The sequence below is a fragment of the Perognathus longimembris genome, chromosome 8 (genome assembly GCF_023159225.1).
Source record: "Perognathus longimembris pacificus isolate PPM17 chromosome 8, ASM2315922v1, whole genome shotgun sequence".
In the NCBI taxonomy this organism is placed as follows: Eukaryota; Metazoa; Chordata; class Mammalia; order Rodentia; family Heteromyidae; genus Perognathus; species Perognathus longimembris.
This window is the reverse complement of record NC_063168.1, coordinates 46,829,261-46,847,032: the sequence shown is the minus strand read 5'-3', so window position 1 is coordinate 46,847,032 and position 17,772 is coordinate 46,829,261. Positions and strand designations below refer to the sequence as shown.

General features: G+C 43.2%; 1 protein-coding gene across 1 annotated transcript in view; it reads left to right on the top strand.

Moving 5' to 3' along the window:
* The window catches only part of Prkce (protein kinase C epsilon), a 506,658-nt gene that overhangs the window by 257,253 nt on the left and 231,633 nt on the right, over positions 1–17,772 (top strand). The window lies entirely within an intron of this gene.

The following is a 17,772-nucleotide window of genomic DNA, read 5'->3' as shown; positions in this document are numbered from 1 at the left end:
GAAACTGTGTTAAGGAAGAAAAAATGTTTCCTTTAATACAAAAAGAAAAAAGAACAAAACAAAACTTGACACATCGATGAGAATGGGGTACCTGCTGGACCTGTGCCCTGGGAGGGAGCAGAGACAGGGCGAATTAAGAGGGGGAGATCACATGACACTGCATTGATTGAAAAGAAGGAGCAGGAAACTTGGGAGTAGGAAGGAGTGGGAAAGTACAGGAAGCCCCCATTTTTCAAGATGATGAGGAGAGGTGAGAGGTGAGAGCAGAGCTTTCAATACTCCTGACTCTTGAGATGGGATATATTGTTTCTGTTTACACAGGAGACTGAGCTCAGAGAGGAAAAATAATTTGTGCTTTTCTATAAACAATAACCCTCACCTCACCCTATAAGTTATTGAAAGTGTATTCCCAAAGGTGCTACAAATAGAAAGTAGTAGACTAGGGATTCAAAGCCCCTATACACTTGGCTTGGCTTCAGTCTGTGTCCTTGCTGCTCAAAGTATGGTCCAGTTACCAAGCTTTCAGGTGTCACCAGGGCCCTGATTTAATGCAGACTCTGGGGTGTCACCATAGACCTAAGCACGAGAATCTGCATCTAAGGATCTTGGCAATGCACATGCACAGTGAAGTATGGGATGCTTGCTTCCTGTTTACTTTTCCTTTTGTTTCATTTTAACAATCTGGATGTGAGGTGAGGAGAGTTTGGATTACCAGGTTGACAAAAAAATAGAAATGTGATAGTCACACACACACACACGCACATACACACACGCACGCACGCACACACACCAACTACCTTCTAACTCTCAGGGGCACAAGATGCTTGCATGTCCTCAGCTGCTCCTAAAAAATATAATGGGGCTTCCATAGGTCCCCAAGCCCTTCTGCCCAAGCCTGAAGCACAGGGTCCTTCTTCACCATCGGATATTGAAGCATATCCAGCTCTCAGTAAGTTTTGCTGCATTTTTAATTAACAGCCATTTTCTTCCAATAATATAATGCTGATGCATAAGGAAGAAAACACCCTTTCAATCACGAGCATAATGAAGCTGCAGAGATTAATCTGATCTTTGCTGCCTCTCCAGAGCTTTCCAGGGGAAGATAAACTCACGTGCATGGAGATTTTCTAAAGGATTTAGTAACTGCCTGCTCAGGACATTTTTAAATTGCAGCTACCACCTCGCTCTGAGTATTTGTCTTCTGAACGAGTACTCAGCTCCCTCTTCCAGGTTCTGATTGCTTTGGCTTCCTCTGTACCTGGGAACCAAACCACATGACATCGTTTCATTTTTTTTTTTTTTCTGTAGACATGCTCTTCTCTCCTCCTTTACTTTCTGTTTGTTGGGTACTTAGAGATGACATAGGTCATTCATTCCCATTCATTGTGGGTTGTGATATAAACTGAGTCTCAACCAACTTAAAAAAGAAAAAAACACCAGGAAAAACAGAAAATAGCGAAGTGCATCATCATCTTATGAATGTAGTTTTAGATATATTAATACATGTGCATCCATGATTTCCATACTGATTTTTATGTTATGAGTCATGTCAAAAGTGTGAGAGTCGGGCTGGGGATATAGCCTAGTGGCAAGAGTGCCTGCCTTGGATACACGAGGCCCTAGGTTCGATTCCCCAGCACCACATATACAGAAAAAACGGCCAGAAGCGGCGCTGTGGCTCACGTGGCAGAGTGCTAGCCTTGAGCGGGAAGAAGCCAGGGACAGTGCTCAGGCCCTGAGTCCAAGGCCCATGACTGGCCAAAAAAAAAGTGTGAGAGTCTCCCAAACTTCCTGTTCAGTGGTTCCCTGTTTTTCTGACCATTGGAATCACACAGTATACTTTTTGTGTATATGCTAGTACTGTGGCTTCTATTCAAGGCCTGGGTGCTGTCCCATAATGCCTTTTCTCAAGGCTAGCACTCTGCCACCTGAGCAGTACCTCCAATTCCTGTTTTTTTTTTTTTGGTTGTTGTTGTTGTTTTTTTGGTGGTGGTGATGGTGGTTAATTGGAGATAAGTCTCATAGATTTTCCTGTTGGGGCTGGCTTTGAATTGTGATCCTCAGATCTCAGCCTCCTGAGTTGTTAGGATTACAGGCATGAGTCATTGGCACCTGGCTTAATATACTTTTTTGAATGAACAATTTCCAAGTGAGTTTCCACTTGATGATCTATAGATGGAAGCATTCACAGAGGTCCCAATCACCAATCGTATCTAAGATTTTCTGATCCAGCCAGACTCCCTCCCCCCACAAAAGGCTTCCTTTCTGTATTACTTCAGGTAGGTGATCATCAAACTTTTGGGTACTACAATTTTCCCCCTATTCTCCACCAGGAGGCATATATTTGAAGAGCCTGGTTTGAAAACTCCCTTCCTCACTGTATGCAGCGCACATCTTTTGTGAGACACATCATCTTCCTAGAAACTTCTCCTGGGGGCTGCCCCAAATTCTGCTTGCCTGTGGTTCTCACCCTTGCTGACTATGGTCAATCTCTAGGGTTCTATAAATAAATCCACATGTTTTCCACACTGACAACCATTGTTCTTTCCCTGTAAAGCTCTCCTTTTCTATAGCCAAAACTCTGGGGTCCTAAACTCTCCTTTTTGGTTAGGGAAGCAAACATTCTTCCTTCCCTCCATTAGCATCTCTGAATTGCTTTTGTCAGAACATGGATACCAAGTACTGGGTAAGAGGCATTTATGAACAAGAGATCCTGCTTTCTACCACTAGTGATGTGATCTTGGGCCTCAGTTTCCTCATTTGTAAAATGAGACCATTTGATGGAGTGACCCATTTTACAAAGCTATGATTTCCTCAACTGGGGGGTAAATATATGATTTTCAACAGCATATAATAGTCTCATTTTTATGTTAAAGTCAATGAGCCATAATCAGATTAGGAATTTTTCAAAAGTCCACAGGGTCTTTCAGTTCTGGCAAATGAATCAAGTGTTCCTTTTCCTGGCTTGACATACATTGGAAGTAATGAATTCCATGAATAACTACCCAGGAATACTCAGCTTTGGAGAATCACATATACATGCCCAACTGGAAATGCTCTCTTTGGTTTTCCTTCTCAAAATTGTAGGCTCAGTTATTATCAGCCACTGAAGAAAGTATCCTTTTGTTCAGATTTATCATGGGCTATTTTAGACAGAAGAGGGTTTTGTTCTTTCTGTGTACCTGAAGCTCTGTGCAAAATAATATAAAATAATGGGAGAGTAGAACATATTGTTTTCTTTTTCAGCCCAGTGAGCCTTAATTTTTTTGTTTTGTTTTTAAAGAATAAATAGATTTAAAAAAAATGTTCAGACAGCACATCTGTCGTTAGCCTTCAAGCACATCTTTAAGATCCAGGGAATGAATTTGCAAGAAGAAAGGGTTTAAATATTTAAAAGATGGTGAATCGGCTGTTTGGTATATGAGAATTTTAGCATTGACTAACGCTCCAGTGAACCTTAAAGAACACAACCCCTCATCATTAGATTTAGGCTCCCTCAGGCCTTCCAGGAGCAAGTCCTTTCTACCTAGAGAACCAATAGAGGACAAATGAAAGGCATTAAAGCCTCTTACTGGTGGCTATAGTTTCAAGTTTTCCCAAGATTTCAGCAAATAGCCTCAACCCTTCCCACGTTTGCTGGTGGAATAAAGCCATAGCTTGGTTGCAGAGGTGACTCTATATATGTCCTGGGTTACATAAGGCTAGAGGCATGTAGCTAGAGGTTACAAAAACCTGAGAGAGAACACACAAGGTGTTCACAATGGATGCTGGGGTATCTACATCTTCTCAAAACAGAAACAAAATCAAGAGATTAATTATAACCAAAATGTCTGGGGAGTGTAGCAAGATGGTAGGACGTAGAGTGAGGATGGTATGGCGTTCATGTGAGAGATAGCTGGGGCCACATTATGGACACAGAGAAGGGTGATAAGGATGGAGGCTCTGGTAGGTTCTTTTTGGTCTTTCTTATCACTATTTGTTTTTCCTTTAAAGTTGCTTGGGACATAGCATTCATATGGCAGGAAGAGAAATGGTTCTTTTGTTCTCTGTGCATTGAGGAAATTTCTTATTAGGCTGACTGCAGTAATAATGTTTTATTGGGGCAATTTCCACATACTCTCAAATTGAGTATTTCTTTAGCCAGACTGAGAGTCTTGGATGCTCTGATCTCTGTAGGCTATGCTTTTAATGAGCATATTGTAGAAAGATAGTAACCCTCCCCCCAAGTACCCAGCCCCTTGTTCTTTACAGACTCAAGACTCCATAGTGCAGATGGAGTCTTGTGACCCTGGAGAGCAGTAGATGGTGCATTTCCTTCTCCACCATCCGAACCTGTGTGCAACATGAGCTTCAGCTCTTGTCTAGTCTGTAACAAGGCCTTCACCTCTCTCCCCAAACATAAACGCTTTTCTTTTTAAACCCTATTCATTGTACCCAAAGTGTTACTAACAATAAACTTTAGCTTTTCAGTCAACTCACATTTTGCAAGGACTGTGGAAGAGAATAGAATCAAGCCTTAGGAAGTACCAGGGTGCCTCCAATAGCCTGGGTGGAGGAAGCTGCCTTTGCCCAAGCTCTTGTTGTTGTTAATGCCCACGTGTGCAAACATGCATGCTGGGATGACAACCATGAGAGAGATTATGTAGGATTAAGGACCAGAAAAGGGTTCAGACAATAAATGCAATTGGAGGAGAAAAATCACCATATAAATCGTTTTTAGGTTTCTATAGTTACTTTAAAACCATATGATTCAAATTCAACTCAAATCCCTGAAGCTTTCATGGGTTGTGTGTAGTAAACCAATCTGTTCACCAGCTGAGTACAAAAGGCACATATAGGAATTATGGGCTGGAGTTCTCTCGGTGGGGGCCTAGGGAGACTGGAGATGAGGCTCCCAGGAGACTGTGAGGGGCAGAGCTTGGTGGCTGAATGAGGAGAGTGGGAAAAGCAAGTCTCTCTGCTGATGGGTGTCCTGCAGACACTCAGAGGAGGGTGTGTTCTCTAAACTGTGGTAGAAGTTGGAAGATCTCACAGCTGCTTTTGTTGTCTCCCTTCTGCCTGCCTCAAAGCAGTTTCCATCTTCAGGGAACTTCCTTTCCGAAAAGGAACATAGGAGGGGCAGAATTGAAAAACCAAACAACAATGCCATGTCTATAGTGTGAATACATACACACACACACACACACACACACACACACACACACACACACACACACACACACACACACACCCTGAGGGTGGCGGGAGACGGGGAGGAAAACTCATTCAAACACTGGGTCTTTTATGTTTGGGTGGTGGGTTTTTCTTCTACCCTTTTTCTTCCACACTTATTTAACTTGACATATTTTCTTTAATGATATTGGATAGTGTTCCTGATGAAAGTAATTTGATATAACATAATATAAGGAGACATCACAGACCATCAGACAGATGAAAGCCAAGGATGGGGATGGTGCCCACAGAAAATGGCTGGGGTCTTGGTGGACCAGAGGCCAGGAAGGATTCTATGGAGAGACCCAAGCTGAGTTGGAAAGTGATAGTTGTGGTTGGCTACAGGCTGTGGAGGGAGAAACATCAGCCAGTTCAGCATGATGACAGAGCTATGAGAGAAGGTGGTGGCCAGACTGCCCACTCAGGATGATCATTCCCAATGGAAAGGTGTCAGACAGCCCAGCCCATGTGAACTTGATAAGATTTATGTAAATCGGTGTTGTTATGTGGAGACAGCTGGTTCTACTTTAAATTGGAAATAAGACATCAGGGGTGGGGAGATGAGGTGGGGTGGACAGAGGGAAAGTGGGGATGCCTTGGACTTAGATGATGCAATGCAGTCAGTCAGGGTGATGAGAGCTGGAAGCCAGTGAGCCATAGTTTAGAGCTCAGGAAACAGGTGGGACAGGCTGGTCTGAACCCCAGGCACTGGCTATGTTGCAGAGATCTAATTCCTTTCCAGAACACGTGATTGCCAAGTTGGTGGAAGAGACATAGGAATCCATTGTGTGTAAAGGTGTTTAGCTCTTTCTGTCTACTGCTTCATGTTTGGTGTGAATTTAGGGACCTCCTCCCTCTGACACAGAGCCTCTATTTCTCACCCTGGGCATTTGGTGCTATTTAGCTCTAGTGTTGGAGAACACTGAGAAGATGTGGGATTAGGGGAAACTACCAGGAGACAAAGGCCATAGAGAAACTCAGGAAGTGGCACACCAGGTCATAGATCATAGTCACAAAACACCTCTATCAAATCCAAGTATTCTGTGGCCTAGGGTCAAGAGACCTCTTCTGGAGTGTGGAATTAGAGGGTAAATGGTGGGGAGTGATAGCCCAAAGGTAGAGATTTCTTTTTGATCTACTAAAATTATTTCCAGACTCCCTTGGAGATGGCTGCTCTGATCTGTGAATATACTGAAATTTTTTATCATGGAGTTTGTACACTTTCAGTGGATGAATATATGGCATGTGATTCATATCCCAAAGCTCTTTGGGAAAAGAATTAACCATGTGCGCCTCCCTCACTTTTCTTCTTCCACCTCAGCACTTGCCTGTTGCGCAGATATTGGCAATACCAGACTCATCAGTGAAGTGAGGAGAAGAAGAGGGAAGGTCACTTTGCAAGATTTGAGAAAGCCTGGAGATGGCTCCTCTCCTGAAGTGTTTACCTACAAAATATTTTGTGTCAAAATAGAAATAAACCAAGTAGCAGTCTCAAGTGAACTGAAGGAGAATGAAGAATATGGGGTGGACCACAGAGAAGTGTAAGGGAAGTGGATTTTTCATACAAGAAGATCCTGATGGGATTCCTGAAGTTCCCATGTGGAAGAGACTGGCTTAGTGACCAAGGGTGTGGAATTGAAGCTCTTGAATGCCTATGGCTTTTGCCACTTAGGAAATTTAAAATGACACATAAAGAGCTAACGCTGCCCTCTCAAAATGGAGAAGTATCAATAGTTGACTTTCTTTGAGTACTTACTTACTATTTGCCTGGTACAGTATGACCATCTTTGCATATTTTAAAAGATTTTATCTTACAGCCTAATGAGTTATTTATTACGATCCCTATCTTCTAGACTAGGAAACATAAGCACTGATTAGTTGGGTAACATGTCCAAGCCTGCCTAGCTTGGTGGAGTGAAGTAACTAACATGTAACTACATGAGTAACATCTGACCATGGTCAGAGCCCCTGGGTTGGTCCTCTTTGGCTGAGACAGCTTCATCCAATTACCTTGGCATGCTGATATAGTTTTCCCCATGTGCCATTCTACAGCAAAGGCAGGAGGGACTATGCTATGGCCTTTCTGTGTAACTTTGAAGAGGAGACATGATTGTTGGGTTCATTTTGGTTTCTTCCTGATATGATGCTGGCTGGGTTATAGAAGGGGCTTAATACTTATTGCCTTGAACTGAATCAGTTCACTGTACAACCAATGAAGGCAGTTAATTGTTGTCATGGCTGTTTTGATATTTGCTTTAGATAGAATTATAGTTAAAAGCAATACATATTCATGTACTCCTTGATAGGTGCAAAGTAAACTGAAGTTCAAATGAGGTTACAGGTGGGCAAGGACTCTGCTATCTATAATAGAATAGCCCTTTCTGCTCAGAGGAGTTCTTCTTCCACAAGGTTATGTTTTCTTAAGGGAACCTTATGATGTGAATATGTCTGCTAAATAAGCAGAGGTCCTTTGAGGAGATCAAGTTGAAAGATTAGATGAAGACGGCGTGAGTGTCTCTCCATTGACATCAATTTGAGGTTTTCTCCAACTCTGGCAGATTGCTGTGGCCTAGAGGGTTAAAACCCCATAGAATTGGCCTAGGACACAGACCAGTGAAGATCCCCCAGTTAAAGCACTGTGTCTGAGAGCGCCTCTGGCTCACTGAGAATTGCTTTGCTTGTACTTCCCTCTACCCAGCTTTCAGACAAGAGATTGGTATGATAAATTATAGGTAACAGATACAGTCTCTTGATGCCTTTCCTCCCAGCCCTGGACTTGTGCTGTTTGTTGTTTCATATGATATCATGTAGTGGGGTCGCTCTTCATCCAGTTTAGTACCTTCTTCGGGAAGGTACCACAATTTATTGTAATCAACACTATAGCTCCCCAGAGAGGCACAACTTTCACATTTTTCCATTTGAGCTGAGCAACAACCCTAGAGGAACATGTAAGTGCCATTGTCCCTCCTTTAAAGACAAGGCTCTGGAAACACTTTCTTTAGGTCTTTAGAGCTGGGTAGAGTCTAATCTCCAGCCAGGATAGCCTAGGTCCCAAATCACCACATCCTCTTGAAGCTTATATTTTTGTCTCTAGCCCCCATAGTATATGGGAAAGCTTGAGTTCTATGCACATCTATCAGATAGTGGTTTCAAAAATAGTGGTTAGCTTCATCTTGAGATCCCAATCTCGGGTGCAGTCCTGGCATATCAGCACTTTCTTGCTCAATAAAATTCTTTTCATATCTCCGCCCCCCCCCCCAAAAAATAGAAAAATAGTGCTTACCTTTCCTATTGTATTTTGCATGGCTCAGCAGAATAGAGCTGCAGGCTCCAAAACTTTTCATAGGGTCATCCCTCATTGTCCAGAGGGGATTGGTTCCAGGACCACCTATGGGTCCCGATACGTGTGGGTGTTCAAGGTTCTTATATAAAATGTCATGGTATTTCCACATAACCCACACCCATCTTCCTATCCCTAGATCTCTTGATGTCTACATTATTTATGCCACAATATAAATGCTATGGAAGTAGTTGTTACACTGTATTGTTTAGAGAATTATGACAAGGACAGAAGTCTGTACAGACTTCTACATTTTTCAGATGAAAAATGTAAGAATAAGTACTTTCACTTTGCTGTTGGTTGAATCTACAGGCATAGATGAAACCTGTGATCAGGAGGAGGGCCAACTCCACTGGCTGAGCTGCTGACTGACCACATGCTGTCTCTCAAACCAAGCCTCCCTGTTCCATCAGGGGCAAAACATCTAGAACAGAGGGCAGAAGAGAAAGAAGCAAGGGCCTCAGAGAGTCCCCATTTTGCGTTCCTCCTTGAACTTCTATATAAGCTGCCACCCACTCCTTTCCCAAAGACGGCTGTCACTAAGCCCTTCCTCCTATTGCTCCAGCCCTGAGTTTGGGAGTGGGCCCAGCTTGTGTGCCTGGCTCAGGCCTGTGCTTACCAGGAGACAGGAGCAGATTTCTAATAGATACATGCGCACGGATCCTCTGGCTGGAGTTGCTAAGCAGCTGGCTTTTGGTTGCCTGGAGATGATCACGGAGCATGTGGCTCTCATCCACAAGGGGTTGTGATTGAACATCTAGCACCAATGAGCCTTTTTTCTGGAGGCTCCAATGTCATGCCAAGCCACTCAGACTTGAAGGGACATCCATCATATATTAAGTCTTAAAGATACAAATGCATAGAAACTATGTTCTGAATTATACAGGACTCTAGGCATTCACATACAGTGAGGCCAAAGGAAGATACTCTTAGGAGAGTATGTGCCTATGTGCATCTGATCATCAAATATTATTTATCTAAATGAACTCCAGGAGATGAAAACAAGGGTTTTCTTCCCCTTTGTTTTGCTGTTTGTGTTTTCTTTTCTTTTTGTTTTGTTTATCTGTCTTTGGGAAGGCAAGGGAAGGCACAGAAATGGAGGGACAAAGGGTGAATAAATGCAGCAGTGGTACTCACTCAACATTATGTTGAAAATGAACTATGCAACCTGTGGGTAGGGATGGGAAGGAAAAATTGGGAGGGAGAAAGGGAAGGGGTAACACTGTCCAAAAAGAAATGTACTCATTATCTGACTTATGTAACTGTAACCCTCTGTACCTCTTCTTTATAATAAAAATTAATTTAAAAATCATATTCTGACAGCCCCTGGTTTATAGGCACATTGATGCTTTCTTCAAGATTTGAGAGAGGAGAAATTACTGGATGATGGAAAGAAACAGAAATGAAATTTTGTGCGTATAAGAGAAGGAACAAAAGCGTGTTTTGGAATTTCCACCGAGTATTTACTTGTGTGGGGAAAATTACCAAAGGAGTGGGCCTCACTAAGTGCAGAACATGGCAGAATGTTCTTAGGGGAAATACTGTAACACTGGAAATCTTCTAGAAAATGTAAAAATTATATGTCTGTAGACCCCTGGGTTGGTATTGTGGAGCACTTAGCTTTTCTTGAGATTTGACTGACAGCTTTTGGAGCTGGAGCTGGGAGTGCTGGAGAATTTGAGAGATGCAAGCAGCCACATTGCTGACACGCGTTGATGTGCCTGTGTGGAGAAGATTCCTGAGGTTTAAAGTTGGGCCTAGAGGCCAGAGTTATTGCTCCCATAGGGAAGACATGCCAAATGAGGGCATGAAGTGACTCTGGCCTGCCATTGTCCTCTTCACTAGCCGATGGGGTAGAGCCGAGCCCAGTGACAGTTCTATTAATCCATCAAGTGTGTTGATCACCTTTGCCAGTTTCCCCAGTCTTATTTTAGGTACAGTCATGAATATGGAAACATGAAATACGGGATTTCTCCCAGAAGAGTTGAGAAGACACCTGTGAAACAGTGTATAAGAATATATAATTAAGTGTTGACTTTTATAGCACAGATTCTGTGATGTAGGAGGGGCCATCCCTTTAGCTTCAAGGGTTGGGAAGTCTCCATGGGGAGGTGAGCTGGGTCTGCCTTGGAGAATGGATGTCTCTGAGCTAAGGGGAAGGTGGGAGGAAATTCTAGCCAGGAAAAGTGGGCAAGCACAGGTGAAGTGGTTGGAGGAACTTGTGATAGAACAGCCATGTGGGAGGACCTAGCTGATCAGAGTTGTGTTCTGGGGTGTAACACACAGTGGAAAAAGAAGTGATCACTGGAAACCTTGGGAAAGCATGAGTAAATCAACAATCCTGAGTTTGCTGCACTCTAAGCTCATTAGAAATACTAAGAGAGGCAGAGAAACATAAGCTCTTCCGCCCTGGACCTTGGTTCTGGGTAAAGGAATGGATCCAACCCACTCAGCCATATTCTCTCTTCTCCCATGTCTTATGTATGTCTGGAAATTTCTCTGAGGCTCTTCCTTGTACATGAGGAATGGGCAGTGGAATTGGCTGTTCATTCCTAGCCTGGCCATTTACTTTCCACATCATTTCTTTCTTTATAACAAAGGGGAAGTGGTCATTTCTTTCTTTATAACAAAGGGGAAGTAGCTATTAGAGTATTTTGGTCTTCTACCATGACTAGCCTATTCCTGTACTAGCTATTCCCTATGAGGGACACCATAGGGTTTATGTTTCTTTGGGTCTGGGTCACTTCACTTACTATGATTTTTTTCCCCAAGGGCTTACATTTCCTTACTAATGGGGCAGTGTTGTTCCTTCTGATGGAGGCATAGAATTCCATTGTGTATATGTACCACATTTTCCTGATCCACTTGTCTACTGAGGGGCATTGTAATTGTTCTCAACATGCCGTGTGAACTCGTACTACTTTTTTTCTCTTTTTCCTTGTCTGTTTGTTTGACTGAGTGGTTTGTCTAGTTTTTTTTTTCTTTTGTAGTCCCTTCCTGTGGCTGTACCCTTGCTACCACTGTATTACATCCGAGTACCCTGGATACTGTTTATATGGGTAATCGAACTGGGGAAGGGAGAGGGAATGCCAAAATCGAGAGACAAAGAACAAAAAGACAAACCATTCAAAAAGCAACACTTAGAAACCATTTGGTGTAAACCAACTGCACAACTCTTGGGGGGAAGGGGAAGGGGGAGGGGGGAAATGAGGGAGGAGGTAACAAGTAGAACAAGAAATGTACTCACTGCCTTTCATATGAATCTGTAACCCTTCTGTATCACACTTTGACAATAAATTAAAAAATAAAAAAGGGGAATTGTCCTATTTTTGTTTGGGGAGAGGTAAAGCAAACACATTAATTGCCAGAAGAAAGAAATATTTAGGCCAAATATGAGGCTGGTTGTTTTTGAATAAGAAGGTGAAGGGAGACATAAGAGAACAGTGAGCTTGGGTCAGGTTGAAGGCAGCATTCTTCACTGAAACCAGGACAATGGCACCTCCATGAAAGACTGAATCTAGGCCCAACCACTTCTTAGCAATGTATCCTTAATATAATTATATAACCCACCAGGAAAAATAATAGAGGTCACTTCTCTACCTCATGAGGGTGTTGTGAGGCTTGAAGGATTTAATACACTTAAAGTATATTGAAAGGTGTTCGGCAGATAGACTGTTCTCAGTAAACATTAGAGACTCTGGCTGTTAGATCTCTGGCCTATGTAACTGTTTTAGTCTGGACTGGAGGCAGCAAAGAGTTCCACAGAAACTGATTCATGGGAGAGTCACGCATGGGATAAATGCTGAACTTGGATTGGGACAGAAATGGTATAAGTAAGTCATGCTGCATTCCAAAGCCAGGCAGACTATGCAGAAAACAGAAAGTTCTGGGGGCTTAGTGCTAGTCAGCCATCAGGGAAATAGATAGCTATGAGTACAGGGGACCAAGTGGCAGCCCAAAGTTTATGGAAGCCAGGGCTGAGCAGCCATAGTTCCCAAGGATACTTAGGTGAGCAGAATAGGCCCTGGGGGTTATGGAACCAGTCTTTCCTCCAGGGTAAACTTGCTCTAAGGCCTGAAAGAGTGAGAAAATTATCTGGAGACTGATATTGGACGGCCAAGACTAGAGGTCTATTTTTTTAAGATGCCTAGTTTCTCGTATTTGGGACCTCTGACTTATACTAAAGGTTCCGTTTTCTTTTTTAGGGGCCCTTATGAACAAGAACAAAGTCTTGGTGCTTATTTCACATGACCTTTCTAAGCAATCCTGCATTTTTATCAATTATTATCACCAAGTATTCACTGTGTTACTGAGAACCATCCAGTTGGAAGCCAAGCATAAACTCAGGCAGCTCACAGTCTGTACAAAGATCATTTAACTGAAGATCATTCTCCTGTGAGCTGAGTCTGGTGTTGATAAGTCAAAGGCTGCTGTCACTCATTTTGGACTAAGAAGTTTGTGCACATTACCAGCAATGGGTGGTGCTTGAGCTGGGTTTTCAAAGGCTGGCACAAGCAGACAGGAGGCCAGAAGCAGACAGCAGGAATACCCTATGAGTGAGGTGCAGTGTGAAGCAAGAGACATTTAGGAGGACACAAGCAGATGGGGAGAATTTAGTGAAGACTTTTACAAGCCCATTCCCCCATTTTTAAGTGAAGCAGATTATTACACATATCTTCCACTTTGGGTTGAGAAGAATATTGTGTCAATTTTCTTAACATCCTTGGAAACTAGGGACTACTTGCATCTCACAGACTTGTGAAGTATAAATAGCTCAATTTTTTTTTGAGGAATGACAAGGTTGGCAGACTTGCATTTTCGGTCTGCCACTCAGCAGCTGACTATTGAGGCTTGCGATGATCTGCATGGAAACTTGGCTGGCTAATTTTGACTCTTCCTTTCTCTAGGGCTCTGGCCAGGATGGTAGGGACAGGGAAGCGATGAGGAATCCATGATTTGTTTCAGAGCAACTGCCAAAATGCCATACATAACCACTTTCTTTAAAAAAAAAAAAAGAAGAAGAAGAAGAAACCCGTTAAAATCGCACAGCTAGGTAGGAAGGAACACTGAGTTATTGAGTGCCCACATTTTAAAGAGCCTTTGTTAATGTGGTGCTGGTGGTGGTGGTGACTGTGGGTGAATGTGGTAGGGGTGTTGATGGCAGTGTTTGATTCTAGTAGTCAGTTATGGTGGCAGTCCTCATGATGGGGGGAGTGGCCATGCATGGTGCTAACGGTGGAAGGTAAGGTACAGAGGACAATAATGACAGTGGTGGGTGCTGCTACTGGCGGCAGTGACGGTGATGACACTGGGGCTGTCAGTAGTAGGTATCATGATGGTGCTCGTAGTTATCACAGTGATGGTAGTTTTTGTGGCGATAATAAGGGTGATGAAGAGGAAGAGAGCTTGTACTTGGTGTAGTCAAGGCGGATTACATGACACTTCCATACAGGGCATCCTAAAGGATCCTAAAGCCAAACTGAGGTAGGCGGAGAAGTTCTTATCTCCACTTGAAAGACAGAGGCTGGGCTTGCCTAGTGGCAAGAGAGCTTGCCTCCCATACATGAAGTCCTAGGTTCGATTCCCCAGCACCACATATACAGAAAAACGGCCAGAAGGGGCGCTGTGGCTCAAGTGGCAGAGTGCTAGCCTTGAGCAAAAAGAAGCCAGGGACAGTGCTCAGGCGCTGAGTCCAAGGCCCAGGACTGGCAAAAAAAAAAAAAAAAAGAAAGACAGAGACTCGGAAGGATGTGTAAGCCACCAATCCTCAGAGGATTGGTGTAAGTGACACAAATAAGCCTGGTTGAAAGTACTCAGAAAGTGCCTCCTGTGAGCCAGAGACACCAAAAAAGGATTTCTGAAAATAGAATCTGAGCATGGAAGTTTGGGCTGAAAAGCAATGCATAGTACATGTGTAGAACAATATGTATAGAATCACACAGTGATATGTATAGAATGTGTGTATATGTATGTGTGTGTATACACACACACACACACACACACATATATATATATTCATGGGACAGAGAAAAGGAGGATTAAGAGAAAATGTGAACTAAAGCATTTCATTGGATTTCCCCAGTATTGAATCTTTGAGAAGGAAGGCAAACTAATATTCATTAATGTGTTCCACTGTGATAGACTCACTGCTAAGCACTTCTGTATACATCATCTAACTTAATCCTCACCCCCTCTCTGGAGAGCAGGGGTTAATATCTCTGTTTCAAACAGTTGTATAAATGCGTCCCTCCTGATTGATTGGAAAGACACATGGATCCAGGGTTTGCTGACCCTAAGGACTCCAGCCATCTACCCCAGAGCACATGTGCAAAGTGCTTCTCTGTAACTGCTGCAAGGCTAAGCTTCCTGGCATGTATTAACTACACTTTGCAGCCTAGGAGGCGGAATGCTGGAGAAGAGGTTTTTATCTCTAGGATTGCAAGTCAGCAGAAATTCAGGCCTCTCATATAGATTTGGGTTCCCACTCCTGTATTGGTCATCAGCATTTTTCATCCCATCCAATAGGTAAATACATAATCACTAACTGTTGGTGTAGGATGAAGAAAGATGCCACTTTATTTTGTTTATTGATTGGTTTGGGAAGACAAGACCTCACTATAAAGCATGCCAAGGCTGGCCTTGAACTTGTAATTCTCCTGCTTCAGATTCCTGGGTACTGAGATTATTGGCAAGCATTTTCACACCTGAGTTCTGCTTTATTTGTTTGTTTGATTATGTCAGTTGTGGGGCTTAAACTCAGGGCCTGGGCATTGTCCCTGAGCTTTTTTGCTAGTGGTCTGCCTCTTTGAGCCACAACTCTACTTCTAGTTTTCTGGTGGTTAATGGGAGTTAAGAGTCTCATGGAGACTTTTCTGCCTGGGCTGACTTTGAACCACAATCCTCGTATCTTGCCCTTCTGAGTAGCTAGGATTATAGGTGTGAGCCACAATACCTGGCTGCTTTAATTTTTTGTTAGTCCCTGAATGACTTTCCCATGGCCTTCCAATGGGAAAGATATGGGGATATTCCAAGTGTCATGCAATGAACTGCCCTTTTGGAGTCAGCTGGTGCCCATTGATTGCCTGTTTCACCTCTAGGATGTGAGAGAGGGATGGAAGGCTCTGATGATGCTCAGTGTATGGATTCCTGTCTCCTCTGAGTAAAGGACTTGGGGAAGGCATCTAGGTTCTGGGTGTTCTTTGGGGCTGTTCAGCTGTGCTCCCTATACTTCTTCACTTCTAGGGTTACTTCTCCCCTCATGTCAAACTTTACTAAGTTCTATATGCTACTGGTTCCTGGAACTTGTTCAGTGTTGTTTCTAGAAGGAGGTGGCCTAACCCCAGTGATCTTTGAGAATTTGACGTGAGGTATATCATAAGTATACTTCAGATTCATAACATACTTCTATAAACTTGAATATGTCTTTATGCCTTGCTGGACACATTCATTGTTCCATTAGTCCCTTACCAGCCTTCACTATAAAAGCTGTATGTGTGTGTGTGTGTGTGTGTGTGTGTGTGTGTGTAAAATATATGGGGGAGGGGCAACATGGAGTTTAAACTCAGGCCTCCCACTTGCTAGGCATGCACTCTACCTCTTGAACCACATCCCCAGCCCTAGTGGTAGAAAAGTTTAACACAAGGCTGTTTACTCTGAAGGAGGTGAAGTGTTTCCCTTGGAATAGGCAACTGGGCAATTGTGGAGGACAGGGTGGGAGGGAACAAAGTCTTCTCAGCTCTTCAAGTATTTTCCTACCTTCCACCAGCAGGAAAATGGACAATTTTTCCCTGTAGAAAGTCCCACAGCTCCTGTAGAGTGTATACACACAGTCAGAATGAGGGCCTTCTGCAGTTGATGGGGTTCCTGGAGCACTTTGTACCTAAGTCAGCCTCTCAGTGGAAGCCTGGAAGGTGGGGGGGGGGGGGGGGGCTTCTCTATCTGTGTTTGGCTAAACCTGCCTGTGTTATGCTCCCTAAGCCTTGGTACTTGCAGTAGGCGGAGCAGCAGCCTTTTTACTAACATGCTGCAGTTCGATTTGGAATTGTACGTTCTTTCTGCTTTCCCCTTTTAGAAGGGATACATTTAGCTCTGGCACACCAAATACAAACCCTCACTTCATCTTGAGAGCTCTTTCCGTCCACCCCTCCTCAGGCAGGCTATTTACAGACTTGTCATGATCATCTCGTCATCCTACCACGCGGGTCAATCTACCAGTGAAACGCAAAGGGAAAAAAAGGCCCCCAAGACAATGAATTTGGGCAGATGAGCCTTATATAACACGTGCTAAAAATATGCAGCTAATTGGAATGGAAAAACGAAAAATAAGTTGTGCTGTAGGCTTTATCTGAGATACCAAAGAGCAATAGAGGAACAATTCCTTCCAGCTAATATGTCCTCTGTATATAAATAATTTTACTCTGGTATGTATACTTGCCATGTTGTGGCTTTTTAACCATGCTAAAGTCCCACTCATCCCCTGAGTTTGGGCAGTAGAATCCAAGACCAAGGAAGTGACAGAGTCTCAGCGCAGAAGCAGGCATAGTGTAGGTGGGTGGAAAGGTGTTGAAATGATAAGTAAACCTCTCTTTGACTTCTAAAGCCAAACCCTTAGTAAACTCCATTTATTGCCAAGTACTGGTGGTTCACACCTGTCATCCTGGAAACTGGTAACTATTAGGGATTTTCCTAAGAATTTCAGGACACACTATCCTGACCTCTCCCCACCATCACCTCTCTTTCAATTACATCTTTCCTTTTATGCTCCTGGCTTCTGGTCCTCTGCCTGCCACGTGCTCCCTCTTTCCTCATAGTGCTGTGTCTGTGTGTGACTTGTGTTCAGTGTCTGCATCTCCTAGACAGCACACACAGGTAGGGGAAGGGCCTTGTTCTAACCCACTGTTGTATAGCTGAGAATGCCTAGAATAGTACCTGGGCCAAGATGACACCAAAAATTTGCTTGCTGAACACTGGAATTATTTAATAGTTCCATGGATGGACAAACTAAAGGTGGCATGTTATGGTTTCTAAGAAATACACTGTGGAAAATAAATCCTTTTCTTATTCAAGTTCAGTGTTGATTCTCCTTTGGCATATACATCAAATCAAATATGTCAGTTACTCAGTTATTTCTCTGTGTGACACCTCACCACTGCGGACATGAGAACTCTAAAGATAGCAGATTAAGATGTCATAGTGTGAATGAAAAGAAGGCTTACTTTGAT